Source organism: Solanum pennellii, chromosome 4 (assembly GCF_001406875.1).
Source record: "Solanum pennellii chromosome 4, SPENNV200".
Classification (NCBI taxonomy): Eukaryota; Viridiplantae; Streptophyta; class Magnoliopsida; order Solanales; family Solanaceae; genus Solanum; species Solanum pennellii.
Genome location: NC_028640.1, coordinates 76255319 through 76267653, shown reverse-complemented (window position 1 = coordinate 76267653; position 12335 = coordinate 76255319). Strand labels below are relative to the sequence as shown.

The window sequence follows — 12335 nt, the reverse complement described above, 5'->3', positions numbered from 1 at the left end:
GGGCTACAAATACTTTTTTAAATAAAATAATATTTTTCTTATACTTTCACATTTTAATACATTTTAAAATAATTTAATGGGATCAAAATAACACATGTCATTATTTAATTTGTCAAACTGCCACATCATCCCGAATGTATTTCACTCATTTTATACTTTTAGTTGATTGTTAAAAAAATGCTCAATTGGTTCAAATTCTAAGGGATAGAAATGTTCAATAGGTACAAATCTGAATTCAAGTGTGTAAAGGATCGTTTGATTGGAAACAAGTCAATCTAGTATAAGTTATTTTGAGGTTAGCTATCCTGAGATAACTTATCCCACCACGTATATGGGATAACTTATCTTATCACTATGATATAAATGGTGGAATAAGTTATCCAAACATGACAATCAAACAAGATAATTTTTTATATCCCATCACTATTTACTTATTCCATCACTATTATTTTTAATTTCCCACACTAGACGAGTCTTAAGTGAATAATACAGACAACTTTAAGTATATCCAGATGATTTAAGCCTTCTTAAAATGTGTGGTCTTGAATGTATAGACTTTTGAAGTGAATGAAAAATTGGGGTCCACGTTTTAATTTTGCATTGATTTTTTTTACTCCTCTCAATGTGTTGGTACACGTGTGACAATTGAAATCACAACTTAATGGTGGATACACTGAGAATTACATAACTTTTGGCTAGTTATTTTGGAATGTCCAATACTATCAATTCACAATGTACACTTAAATTAAGCTCGAAATTTTAGTAGGGCTTCATATTTCTATATAATATAAATAAAAATCTTTCAAGCTTTCGATTGCACTTGACACCTTTTTCGAATTAATTACTCTATAATTTACTATTTTTTCTTCTTCAATAAGAGCGACAAAATACTAATTTAAATGGACAGGCGATAAGAACTATATTATCATTTTCATCTTATTATGTGAATTGCAGTTCGTATGAAATTTATTATTGAAAATTTTAAGGACGTCAAAGCTTCAAAAACGTGAGTGGAACTGGAAAGAGATAGGGTGGTAGGATACCATGGAAAGGTTTGAATGAAGGGACAATGAGGTTCTAATTTTTTTTTAAAATATTATAATAATGCAGATTTATCCATTACCCCCTCTGAACTTGAAACTTTTTATTCGGTGTGCACATACATTTTATTTTGTTTGAATTACCACCCGGACTTGTTTATTCATCCAACGCGTGCACCTTTTCTGTCCACCTGACGTAGAAATTGAAATCACGCTCCACTAGGCGCGTGAGAGAGTGATTTTTTGCCACGACATAAAGCTACAATGGTTAAAAAACGCAAAAATCTCCATTTTTTTAAAAAAATATTGACAAAAATAGTCATTACCCATATGATTTTTTCCTCACTTTTCTCTAACGCAGTTGCTAATTACTCAACATTGGATATAAAAGGAGTATCTTGAAGAACCCAATCTATTAAAGAATCGTAAATTACAATTACTCTTCTGTAACTTTTTGATAGTTTTTGTAAAAGAGAAGTAATCGGAGCATCAATTGGGAAGGAATTTGGAGGAGAAGTTTCGTAATTTGAGATTGTGTATCCATGGAATTTGACGGTGGAGGTGGAGAATGAATTCCAGACATGGATGCGATTTTTTGCTTGACGAAGGTGGGCGGTGGTTCCGGCAAAGTGGAGAGGGAGGTGATGGGCGGAGATGAGGAGGAGTTGTTGGAATATGATCTTTTTTTTTTTTCTATTTCAATTTATCTAGGTGGCTATTATTTATCCAAGTGGAAATCCACATCATCACCACTTTTGCCACGTGACGCGTGTGTGTAGTCACAATAGGAGTAGTGGTCGAAAAAGATGTATGCGATGGTGGAATAAACAAATTTGAGGGGGTAATTAAAACAAAATATAGTTTAGGTGTATATCGAATAAAAGACTTCAAGTTCAGGGGGGTAACGAACTATAATAATTTCCTTTTAATTTCACATTTTAAAATAATTTAATAGATTCAAATAACACATGACATTATTTAATTTGTCAAACTGCAACGATGTATTTCACTCGTTTTATATTTATAACTGATTATTAAAAAAATGTTCAAATGATTCAAATTTTAAGGATAAAAGTTTTTAATAGGTATCAATCTAAATTTAAGTATTCAAGTGAATTATACGGATAACTTTAAATGTCGATAGATGACTTTAGGTCTTTTTAAAATATGTTATCGGAATGCATAGACTTTTGAAGTGAATTAAAAAGATGGAGTGCACGTTCTAACTTTGCATTGATTTCTTTTACTCCTCCCAATGTGTTGATACGGACAAGAGTCCACAACTTAATAGTGGATACATTGACAATTACACAACTTTTGGCTGTTTCTTTTTTGATGTTCAATACTCTCAATGCACAATATACACCTAAATTAAGCTTGAAATTTTAGTAAATTCATGAAACTGCCCTTGGTCGTCCAGGGCTTTGCATTTCGAAACACTGGGCAAAGTCGTCATTTTCAGCAGAGGAGAATCGGAGATCTTTTCAAGTTTCAGTCCTTTAGGGGCAAGCCTGTCATTTTCTCAAAAGGATATTCAAAAGGGTGAATTCGTAATCTCGTTTTGCCTTTGTTCCCTGAGCTGCCGCGTGTTTTTGCGCTCCCATCTATCTACAGCGACGTACGTGTTGATTCTGTGTTTCTTTTACGTTAATGGGAACGGAAAGGGGGCTCTGTTAATTTCCAAGGAAAAAACAACATATTCATTTTGTGCTCAAATCAACGATTTACGAACAAACAAAAAGGTATGCTTTCTGTCTTTGCATTGCTTGTTTGCTGTCTTGAGCTTTCTCCTCTGTGTTTCTGTTGGTTGTTTGCTGTATTGGGTTCTCTCTGTTGAGTTTTGTCGTTCTAATGCATCTTTTTGTTTATTTCTTCGATTTATGCTTCCTTTAATGTCTTTGCGTTGCTTGTTTGCTGTCTTGAGCTTTCTCCTTTGTGTTTTTGTTGATTGTCTGCTGTATTGGGTTCTCTCTGTTGAGTTTTGTCGTTCTAGTGCATCTTTCTGTCTTTATTTCTTCGATTTATGCTTCCTTCAATGTTCTATTTGTTACTTAAATTGTTGCTTTCTGTGCTTTGTTCAATGTTCCATTTGTTATATTTAAATTGTTGCTCTCTGTTTTAAACCTAATGTTACTTCGATTTGGGGAAATTTGTTGCTGAAAGCATCCCAGGGTTATTGCTGCAATGGGTTTCACATTTTCCAAAAAAATATCCACTAATTGAATGAACGTAAAATAAAAGAGACAATTCCTTGACGGAGAGATACCTACTTCAGCTTCAAACTACATAGAAAGTACGTGTAATAATGAAAAGAGGTTCAGTATGGAGTGTGCCGGATTTTGCTCTTAGTAAGTTGTCATTGTAGGTGACATATCATTCCTAGATGAAAACATCACTTATAGTTTATGAAATTTTCAAATTACGACAAATTATGACATTATAATAAGTTAGTTCTTTCCCATCTGCACAGAGCTATCCAAAAGAACATTGAAAGGCATTACTCTCTCTCTTATAATACACAGATGGTGATAGTTCATCTAGGAAAAGAAAAAGAGAACAAGTCGCGGATCAAACTCGCTGAAAATAGTTCAGGTAGGAAAAGAAAAGAGAACAGCCAACTGTTCACACGTGTGATACTCGCAAAAGAGTTATTAAGAATGATACATAGCTGGTGATAGTACTTAACTTGCGAGCAAAGAACAGACATTTCTGAGTATGATTATATTCGTGTTGTTGTTGTTCTTATTTTTATTATTCTTTTGTTGTCTCTTAGAAAGAACAGGAACATATTTCAGGAAGTGCCTTGTGATGAAGTGTCTTTATGTTACCAAATAGACAACAACAAAACAAAAAAAGTTCTTTGTTATTTTGTGTGAAGAATCTTCTGGCGCTTCAACTTTTGTTACAGCTAACATTGTTTCATCTGATATTGGCAAGCTAAGGATAACTTTTGGGTTAAACTGGAGCAATCTTTGCTGCCCTGATTACTGGCTGTCACTCTTAGTGGTCTTTTAGGGGTAGATGTGCCAAATTCTACCAAGACATTATTGAAAATAATGAAAAAGCAACACCCATAAGATATACTAACAACAGTATCATATAGTGCAAAAAATTAAGGAAAAAACATAGAAAAATGAATCAGCTCGTACCTGTAAGAGCAAAACCATAAACCATACTAGAGGAAAGAAGAAGCGGGAGAAGTAGAGGTTTGATTTTGGCTATGGGAGTATCTGTAGAGGCTTTACTTATACTCTAAGTCTAGGCATTAATTGACATGTCTAACCCTATCCAAAAGAACATAAAAAAACCATTACTGTTTCCCTTATAATATGTAGATACTGATAGTTCAGGTTGGACAAGCAAAGGCGAACAAATTGTTCAAGCGTGAAACAAATTGTACACGGATGCGTTTGAGCTTTCTCTGTTTCTTCATGAAGGCAATTTTCTAAATGAGCACAGTTCATCTGCAGACCAACAATGGAAAAAGATAGAGAAGAAGTCATAAAATAAATTAGCATATCATGAGAACTTTATGAAAAAAAATTAAGTGTAAACACAGTGAATATTATTGAATATCCATCCCTCTGTTTTTCTTCAAACATGAATTTGGGACTCTCTTTTCTCGTAAATAGGATATGCTATTTTGGATGGCTATTGTATATTGTGTGGAGTTTTGTGTAACTTCTCAATGTAAGTGAGAAATTCTACTTAATTCAAAGGGAAAACAAAAAGAAGGCAGAATAAAAAACTGAATCCTCAGTATTGGTTAGTAGAAATGGTTTTGGAGATCCATTGATGTATGCTAAGCTCTTATAATACATAAATAGTCATAGTTCAGCTAGGAAGAGGAAAGGAGAACAAATTGTTCACGTGTGGAACTTGCGAGGTACAATCAATAGGTGGTCATTTCACTTAACATCAGTCGTTTAATGTGTGTGTTGAATTGAATTATATACGAGTCTACCTCTGCTTCAGAGCTGCTTCAGGAAGTATATCATCAATGGTGTTTAAGAACACAATCAAGAACAAGTGATGTTGCATCAACAAAAAGAAACAATTCTTAGTTATAGTATTTCCCACTAGATGAGTCAGTTTGCTCTGTGGATAAAGTGCAAGGAATAACTTAGTTCGAGTAGAAAAAATGCTTTGTTACAACAAAGTTGCACCATTTAAGAAGATGAGTACCGATTGAGTAATATAATTAGAATTGCCGTTCAAACTTTTTCTAAAAGGAAAACAGATGCATGTTACTGACTTGTACTTCTATTCCCTGCTTTGGTGTAACAGTGTTTTGCTTGATAAACAGAAACTGTTAATTTTTTGGACACCAATTTTATATCTGACGACACTTAGTTGAGCTAGATTATTACGTTGTGATTGGCCCCTCGCAGCTGTTACCTCTCTACCTTAACACTTCTCCCTAGGTTAAAATAGTTTAGTGACCTGGAAATATTAAAAATTTCTGGCAAACAGGACTTACGCAGCCACTCAGCTGACTACTTGTGTTGTTATTTGTGCTTTTGTTTTTTAATACTTCCCTTGAGATGGAATTCACCAAGTTTTACTCTTAGTATGCTGTCATTTGACTTCTTCGTTACCTTCTGTACATTTTGGAACTCAGATTTCTCCAGCTGAGGAAACAAAGGAAACACTCTTCACTGACAAAGTGAGTTCCTCCACTTGTGCATTCTACATATTTACCTATATTCATCTACTTTTCTGTTCTTCATTCTGTCTACATTACTGTTTGTGCCTGGACTGTTAATTAAATAAAGTAGAATAAAAGAAACAAATTTTAAATTAATTTTTCCCGAAACACGCTGAACTACACTTTCCTATGAGCAGGTAATTCTGTTATACTATGATGAGTCCTCCCTCCATAGGGAAAAATTAGAAAGCACTATTTGTTAACAATTCGTTTTTTGCTTCTTTTTTCCCCTGTCCATCACGTGAGTACTTCCCGTCAGCCCAGTTTTTTGGCACAACAAAATGCTCTCTGATTTTAATCATTGTTTTTCATATGGAGAACTCTGGGTGTGTAATGTTTACATTGAAATATCAAATCAAAAATATTTTTGTCTTTGTTGTTATGTGACTTCCTTTCAAACTTAAGTTTCATTTGGTTGGTTTATTGAAACCAGAAAACCCCCAACTAGAGGCTTTGATTTTCTAAGTTTGCTTCTTCTTGATTATTCTACTAGGTAATATCAAGTGTTGCTTTTACTTTGTAAGTATCTGTGCTTTTACACAGGAATATGCTTAGTTTGTCATCATATCATACATCACCTAAGGCAACACGTAAACTAAGCTGTGGTGACATCTTTGACATTATTTCAATATCATTTTAGCGTGACCTAGGGATAAGGTTCACGTACATTCTACCCTCCACACACCCCATTTGTGCAACCACACTGAATATGTTACTACGCTGCAACTGTATGAAATTGTTAACTCTCAATAATGAGAACATAAACACTAAATGAAGCCACTTTGTTCTCATCTATATCTTCCTCAATCATTTCATTTGCTAATATTCCTTTGTCTCAACTTAACTTCTTTGAAGTATGATATCTCTATTTGGTGATTTACTGTCAACATAAAGATTGTTAGCTACTGAAAACTTTATGTTACATCTATATAACTTGTATATGTATAAGTATTAATTCTTACTTTAGTATTATTACATGTGAACCTTCTTTTGGATCTATACAACTTTATTTGCCTCCCTTGTCCCTTGCTAATGAAACATACATTTTGTTTGTGATGCTGATTTTGCCTAATATGGTCCTGTCAACACATGTTTGGATCAACTAATAATTGATTAAGTCCAGTAAGGACTGATTAGTCTTAATATACTTATTTTGAATGATAATTCCTCTCCGAGTTCAAACTTATTAATATGGTTCTGTCAACGCATGCTTGGATCAACTAATAATTGATCAAGTCCAGTAAGGAAGGACAGGTCCTATCAACACATGTTTGGATCAACTAATAATTGATTAAGTTCAGTAAGGACTGATTAGTCTTAATATACTTATTTTGAATGATAATTCCTCTCCGAGTTCAAACTTATTAATATCTAATGTAATTAACGTAGGTGTATTGTTGATGATCAAATTCAACACAACAATACTAATTGATCCACCTTATCCACAACGCGAGCAACTACAATCAAAATTTTACAACATTCCTTAGTATATTCTCACCGTCTTTTTTTTGACATATCAAATTAACATCACCAGCAATGTACCTTCTTTGACATTATCTGCAGGGTCACAGAGAACAAAGGAACACTTCATTTACTTTGAGGAGCACATCCAAATCTGGATCTCTCATCTCCGTTACAGTAGATGGAAGAAGTTATTCGAATTGCTAACATTGAACCCCAAGAAGACGTTAGTAAAAAATTCATTCATTATTTAATGTTAAAACTTACTACAAATACTTGCATTCATTCTTTTCATAATACATGAACAAACATTCTCAATTGAAGCAAAAATATCATTCCGAGTGCCCAAAAGAGATTCACGATAACGAAAAACATTCGGCATGCACCAAGCTACTTCTGTTGACTCATTTTAGAATCCAACGTCAACTTAACATCTTTACGTTCTCTTTAGCAGCAAGCTTCATGTATAACCTGCACATAACTTGTGTAATATATTTAAAACACCACCACGTCTTTTTTATTTTCACGTCAATATAAAACACGCCCGCGCCTTGCACGGACACTCACCCCCTAGTATATATACATATATTTCTTTTCTACTATCTATCTTACTTATTTCTTTTCTACTATTTCTTTTTTCTACTATATAGAAAGGTGAAGATCAAGGACGTCCAAGGGTAGAATAGTAAATTTAACCTGACAAGTACACACTCTCATGATTTTAGAACGCTCCATCTTACTCATTAGCACAGAATAGACGCAATATTTTCAACACGAGAATCAGTTCTTCCATTTCTCTTGCTCCAACTCCAACAGCAACGAATTTCAGGTATGTTCTTCTTTCAATCTTGCACCAATTTTCTTCCGGTTCATTTCGAACTTTTAAATTTTACCACTAAAATGTAGGTTTGACGTTGTTATTATTCTGTCTAAATTCTCTACCCCAATTTTATGATTGAGGTAAAGATTTATGTTGTCCTCACACAAAGATGCGATTTTTTTTTATATAGTTGCAGATTTATATCTAAGAAATAATAAATTACTGACTGGTCCAGTAAATAGTTTATCGCAATAGGTTATCCATGACTTAACAAACATGGTAATGTGTATTCAATTATTTTGTAATCTAGCTCTATATTCTCTCTGTCTCACTCTTTCAAGATTCCTTCTATTGAAGATAGACAATTGTTAGGTCTATAGTGATTATGCCCTTTCGATCGAGATTTGAAATTGAATTGTTTGGATCGATGACTAATGGAATGAGGGCTCGTCTTCTTCTGTTTCAAACCTACACTCACAAAATTCTGTGAGCTCATTTATTTATTTTTTGATATTTTCCTTTTCGGTAAGAAAATTATTATGGTTAGTTCTCCCTAAGCTTTATTTTGCTATTAATTGCACAAAATAAGAATGTTAAGATGAAGTTTGATTATGTCCTAAACTTTTATGAAGTTTGTAATTGCTTTTTGATGCTCATAGGCCGTTTTAGATATAATAAATTTAATAATCGTGCTATTATCTTAACTTCTGGTAACATATAAATAATTTCAAGATAACATCAACCTGTTCATCCTTTAAAAACATCTGAATCAGGAGCTGGTGTCTTCATTTTATATTTGGTCCGGTATTCGAATAATTTATCAAGAGCTTGACGCATGTAGAGAATGCCTAGGGGATCCACAGACTCTGAACAACAGATGCAGTTATTCTAGCAAGTACAATCTCTTTACTTTTCACCTTTATACTTAATTTGGTTTAAGAAAGGGAAAGATTGGAACCTATGGTGAAGGGTTGGTGATTCCAAGTATTGTGAAAGAAACAATGTTTAGCTAGACTTCTAGAAGATGGGGAGCCAATGCAAAACATGAGATTGTTGTTCCTTTATCATTATGTTGACAAAATTTCCGATTAAATAAAAAAAATGTTACCAAAAGGAAGCATGAAATAGTCCATAAGTTGAAGTAGGTGCACAACTCATAAAAAGTCTGAAGGGAGGAAACTATGTTCAATTCAAAGAAATGGATTTGCTGATATCACATAATTAAATGTTCAACCAATTTACATAATACTAGAGACTAGTAAATGTAATAACTAAGCCAATAGGATCCTCATTTAGAGGTAAAATGGAAGCTGTTAATGAGTCCCAAACCCACGTTTTTATCCAAGTATTTGATAATGCTTAAAACTGGTGTTTATTCATGTCAATTAAGATCTCTGATTGAATAACTTATAAGAGAGTGAAGACAAGTGATCGATCATTCAAATGAGCTCTGTATTAAGGAAAGAGAGGAAAACGGATGTGACATTCAGCTTTCAAAATTTAGCACTAGCATCTTCAAAAATTGCAAAGATAGCTAGAAAGAACAACTAATAAGAAATTTTGCACACTTGAAAAATTGTTCCTCATCCTTTATTTATTTTTTGTGCACTCACAAGGTTCTTATATATGTATAGAAGATCGGATTTATTGATAAAAAATATATCTTTTGTTAGGTTGTCTACATTTGATATACTTCTTGTATAACCAAAGTAGACACAACTTGTGTTCTAAGTTGAGCTTGTTTATGCATTTTGTGTTATTGCACACTTCTAAAAAGAAAGGTTAGATGCAAGGCTAATAAGTATTAAACTACATGAAATTTTCTCGAACTTGGGAAAATGAGATTGATGACTAAATTCGGTTGTTTAAAGACTGACTGGTGTGTTTTTTTATACCTAGCAAACAAAGAAGTGGAAAATATAGATTTTCCTCTTGGTGAGAAGTGGTTTACAAAGTTTGTCGGGATAAAAATTGAATTTTATGTACTTTACCTTACATTAAAAAAAAAAAGTTTTTATGTAGTTGTTCTAGGATTTTGTTACTCATGGTCAAATGAATTGATGGGCTTATTTGGTAGCTTTTTCAGATATTCGTTACAGTTGTTATTCATTTATCCATTAGTGCCACCTCTATTTATTTATAGGTGATTGGTCATTAGGCAATTGATAAGTAGTTAGATTAATTCGAAAATCATGACTGTTTGTAGCCTAAATAACACACACACTGGTGGAAAACTTGAGGTTCTGTCGGTCTATATACCTAATTTGTCTCTAATTAAGCAGGTTCCTTGGTGTATCAAATAAGTGATATCTTACTGGTTGGTTCTGCCTAAAAAGAAAAAAAAAGTGGAAATATATATTTGTGAATTAATTTTGAATCACATTTTTATTTGAATTTTGTTTGTCAATATTCATTTAAGGTGTACCAGGAACCGATATAAAGTTGAAGGAGATCGGTCATGAACCATGTAGGCATTGAAGCAGCTGCCAATGATTTCAATGGTAACCGGGCTCTCTCAAGTCTGGATGCAGAAGGTTGCACGGAAGAAAGAATGTTTAGGTTGGTAGCTTGCCAAAATTTACTTCAACAAACAAAAGACGATATCCTGAAAAAAAAAGAGCCTAACAATCGCAATGGTGGATGTTTCTTGAAAGGTAGTTCATATTGTGGAATAACTTTTCAAGAAATTATCTCTGGATCTTTTTCCAATTTATAATGACAATTCATGGTTTTCGGTACCTTTATGATTCTGATAGACTTTCTTGAAACTGTCATTTCAACAGTGGAATATGTGCAGGATGAATCACTTGGTACAATTTTTAATGTTGATAAAAGCACGAGTGAGGAATCGACATCATACTCATTTGCTACTCCAGAAAATCTTGGTCTTTTCTTGTTGTCTGCATCATTCTTTAACACCAAACTAATTCAATATTGTATGGTTTGCTCACATAGCTTGTTTTTATTTATTTCAGACATCTTAGATGGACCATTGTCAAATCGCTACTTTAGCTACTAAGGGAATGGTAATGATTGTCTCCTCTTTAATTGATTCATGCACATGCTTGTTTTCATCAACTGTTCATGTGATGCTAAAAGGAACTTAATGTGTGATCAATTATTTTTGGACATTGTTTGCGTTAATTTCCGACATCTCAATATAGTTGTTGCTTGTCAGTATTGGCTTATCAAGAAACAAAATAAGGAATTGGTAATTGGTTTATTCTTAAATGATGAAAGGATCCTACATTGGTTGTGAGAATCATATTAAATTTTCGATGTATCCTTAGATTGTAGTGACGTTTTTTGACCTTTACTGACTTTGTGCCCTCCTCGAGTCCCCTCTAAAGGAGTATAACTTGACTATTGGGTATAGTATTCATAAGTAAATTTTTTCCCCGCTCCTTGATTTGAGTTAATAAGTTGTCTCGCTTTCTGTCTCTCTCTTTCACACAAATGTTCTTTTTCTAGCATAGTATTTTAAAAATGTCCTTTTAATTTTTTATCGGTTTAATGCTTCTATTTCAAAATTTTTAATCTCTTATTCCCTTTTTGGAATAGGACAAGCAACTATTGAAAAATACAAAGCAACGAAATATTTCTGGCAATGGACAATATTTGCAATACTGTTATGTGATTTATGTTTCCATGGTGCAAAGTACGAACAGTGGTAATAATACATTTTGTTGATCATGTATCATAGGATGGTGGATAGGAGCTAATGAGTCAATGAGTCATACGCGTGGGTTTGATTTTGCAAGTATATTAAAGGAAGTATTAGAAAAGTAACTATAATAGACGAGTGTGATATAATATCATTTTATGTTTGTCATCTTATAAATTTATGGTTGTTTAGAGTCTACGCATATGTGAATGCAAAATCAGACACAAATAAATGACATCAAAATTCATGTTGTTAGGCCCGTGCATAGCACAAGCAATACTCATCTTGTCTATATATATAGAAATGTCAAGTTATGGACGACCAAGGCTAGAAGAAACATCCAGACAGGCAGACAAACACAACATGGGGTCTGAATAGCATGATCAAAACTGCAAAGTTGAGGGGTTGGTTGAGTGGTTTTGAGGTTGACAGAAATGGAGGTAACAATATGGAAGTGACTACTCATCTGCAATATGCAGATGATACCCCATTATTCTATGTGTGCTAAAGAAGGACAACTCAAGATTTTAAGGGTGATTCTGGTGCTTTTTGAGGGTTCTCAGGCCTGCACATCAATTGGAGGAAAAGCTACTTGTACCCTATTAATGAAGTGCAAAACATGGAGTATCTAAATGCAATATT

General features: G+C 33.4%; 1 long non-coding RNA gene across 2 annotated transcripts; it reads left to right on the top strand.

Annotated features, from left to right (window-relative positions):
• Positions 1 to 2557: 2557 nt before the first annotated feature.
• Positions 2558 to 11824, top strand: LOC107017831. 2 transcript variants are annotated; one of them, XR_003577698.1, is made up of 8 exons: positions 2558 to 2782; positions 5662 to 5706; positions 7312 to 7435; positions 7860 to 8038; positions 10449 to 10683; positions 10813 to 10869; positions 11005 to 11055; positions 11591 to 11824. It is a non-coding gene; the product is annotated as an uncharacterized LOC107017831 (long non-coding RNA). The 2 variants fall into 2 exon arrangements; XR_003577697.1 differs by having other exon boundaries at positions 10813 to 10914.
• Positions 11825 to 12335: the final 511 nt, after the last annotated feature.